The 3,067-nt window shown below is 37.6% G+C and overlaps 1 protein-coding gene across 1 annotated transcript in view; it reads right to left on the minus strand.

Annotated features, from left to right (window-relative positions):
• phkb (phosphorylase kinase, beta) overlaps positions 1-3,067 on the minus strand; it is a 145,938-nt gene that overhangs the window by 115,878 nt on the left and 26,993 nt on the right. The gene's annotated exons all lie outside the window — the stretch shown is intronic.

Here is a 3,067-nt window from a genome sequence, read left to right on the forward strand (position 1 = left end):
AGGTTTCTCTGCTTCAGCAAAGCTGGTTATAATGATTGCAGTAGACCAAAAGCCTGTTAATCAGCTTTCAATTAAAATCAGCTGTGCTGGAGCAAGGAAACCTCTAAAACCTGTACAGTAGGACAGGGGGCCTTGAGGACCGAGTTTGGGGATGCCTGCCATATATGATTAAATGATGAAATGTTCTATAACTGATTAAAAAAAGAAAAGCAACAGAATACAATGAAATTTCAAACGTAGCTCACTGTTGAGTTGTTCTATTTTCAGAAGACTCTAAGGGCACCTCTTGTGGTCCTTGAGGGTCCCTTGGTGCCCGTGGGCACCATGTTGGTGACCCCTGCACTAGACTAACACTCTCTTAGTGTTGGGGAGTTATTTGTTTGAAATAACTAAATAGTTCAGTTATAACAATTATTTAGGGCTGTGGTTTCCCATCCTGCTCTTCAAATGCCGCTAGTCTATAAGTTTTAGGCGCCTCCTTGGTGTCACACACCTAACTTATATGAAGTGCTGATTAACAGGCTCCTTGACGGCTGCTGAGGACCTCACTATGATTGGAAGCAGGTGTGCCTAAACAGAGATGCATCTAAAACATGCAGAGCAGTGGTATTAGACAACCAGGTGTAAGACTGCAAAAACAATCAGGAAATGAATAAAAACGTCTTAAATTAAGTGTATTTACCCTTGATTTGAGGATAGTTTGCCAATAGGATGAGCATTTTCACTCTTAAAATAAGATAATTAGATAATATGCACTTGAAATACGACAATACAACTGTGTTTTTTTATTTGAAATGTAAATTGTCTTGTTCCATTGGCAAGATGTCTCTTTTTTCTCCTTAATCCAAGAACAAATCACTTATTTAGATTTCTATTTTTCCAGTGTACTGATCTAGGGAAGAAACGATTGATTGAATCAATTTCAATTAATGAATGCGTGGGGTAATCTTGAACTAATTCACTAATTGAATCTGTAACTGGAAGATACAGATCCTGAAAATCTGAAAATTTTGTGATTTTCAGTGATTTTGCTGCAATTTATGGAATGGAAATGTTCATTTCCTGTCTGAAAAGCTGTACTAAACAAAATGTTGTTTTGTTTACCTTCTGTGTCTACAAAATGACAATAAAAGTTGTTTAAGTCTAAAAAGTGAAACCTGTCATTTTCTGACAAACACCAAAATGTACCAAAAAATAATTATATTCATTTTAATATTAGATGCAGGGGCGGATTTACCATTAGGCAAAACTAGGCAGTTGCCTAGGGCCCCAAGTTCCTGGGGGCCCCATAAAACTCCTTTTCCATACAGCTATTACTTATTTTTGCACATTAATTATGTATTTAATAAAAATCCCTTAATTAAAACACCATCAGAATGCTTATAATATTAAGCGTGTCTCAGGCACAGGTGTATTCAGCGACTTTTCAGACCCCTCTAGCGCTTTTATTTCAAAAAAATTCCTAGCGCCAAATCTAGTGCCTTTTTTCTGCTACTGGAGACTTTGGCGACAGCATATAAAAGCAGCGAACTCTGCTCTCCAGAGCAAGTAGATTGGTAACCCCGCCTCCTGCTCTCCTCTGTCTTGTCCGTCCGCTGTCATGATTCATGCAGTTTTTATTTCATGCAAATGAAAAATGGAGAGCAGATAAGCAGATCATAGCTTGTCTACAGTGGAAAGAAGGACTGGGTTATTTACTTTTGCTGTCGCCTTTTTGGAAACACAGGAAGGAGCAATCGGTTAAGCGAGCTTAGTTTCATTCCTTTTGAAACGACATGAAAAGTCAGCTGAGTACAAAACAGAGGAAAAAAGAATAGGGACAAAACGTAGAACAAATAATGTATGTGTATTATATTAACATTTCTGTATCTGTGGGTCTGTTTTATGTTTTGTCTTCTTAATTCAGAGGGCCCCCTGCCTGTCTTTGCTTAGGGCCCCAAATTTCCTAAACCCGCCCCTGATTAGATGTAAATGTTTTTTTTTTTTTTGTAAAAATTCGCTATCCTATATGATGCCCTTATGTGGCATAGATTAAATAGTTTTTTTTTTCAAATTATCTTTTGAACAGACACATAACTTTCTTATGTTTTATGACATTTAATTTCCTTCATCTCTTATCTAAAAAAAAATAATTCAGATCAGGTAATAAAGTGAAAAAACTGATTCTAAATTAGTTTTTAGGTAGAGATGACTGGTGATGCTGCCATTTTTACCTACCACTCTATGTTTATGCTTACTTGCAAAAATGAAGCATTTTTAATTTTTTCCAACTGCAACAACAAGCTCATCATTTTGAACAGCAAAAACACTAAATAGAAAATAAATATTGGCATAAAGGCCAAAGTGCACTCAGAGCCGGAGTTTGTAGCGTTTCAGCCGCTCGCTCTGACACACATGCGGCGGATCGCTCTGAAGTAAGTAATGGCACAAGCCAAGCCTGTCAGATGAGAATCATCTTAATTAAATCCCAGTGACAATTCTAATAGGAGGCAGCCATGACTGATGACTGGGATGAGCTGCTGGTCACATCACTGGAGTGCACTCTATTTTTACCCCCTCTCTTCACTTCGTCTTCCCCCACAATCTAATTTCCTCGCCCTCTTTTTTTTTCTTCCCATCCCTTGTTTTTACTTCCTATCCGGTTATCTCCTCACACACTCCTCCTTTTACTGCTGACCCCCAATTTTCTTTTTTCCTCCAGATTTTCCAGAGTTTCTTTTCTTTTCGTTGCCTTTTTTCTTTCCCACTTTCCAAGTCATCAGTGATGAATGACATTCATGAAACAAGGGCAGCTGATAAAGGGCTTTAGGACGTGAAAGATGGTCATGAGGGATTCTTGTTTTAAAATTTGAATAATATAGTAGAAAAAATGAAGTTTTACCTTCAACATACTTCTCTTACTGCTCTTCAAGTGTTTTCTTGTTATTTACTTTAGTTGTTTTTTTGTCTTCTTTTTGCTGTTTTTTTCTGTTCCTCTCATCTCATGCAGGTGGAACAGAAGCAGACATCTAGAGTTACTGTATATTAGTGTTGCGCCGATGCAGATACTTGTTACCTGGCTGTGCAG

Source organism: Cyprinodon variegatus, unplaced genomic scaffold (genome assembly GCF_000732505.1).
Source record: "Cyprinodon variegatus isolate N-32 unplaced genomic scaffold, C_variegatus-1.0 Scaffold114, whole genome shotgun sequence".
Classification (NCBI taxonomy): domain Eukaryota; kingdom Metazoa; phylum Chordata; class Actinopteri; order Cyprinodontiformes; family Cyprinodontidae; genus Cyprinodon; species Cyprinodon variegatus.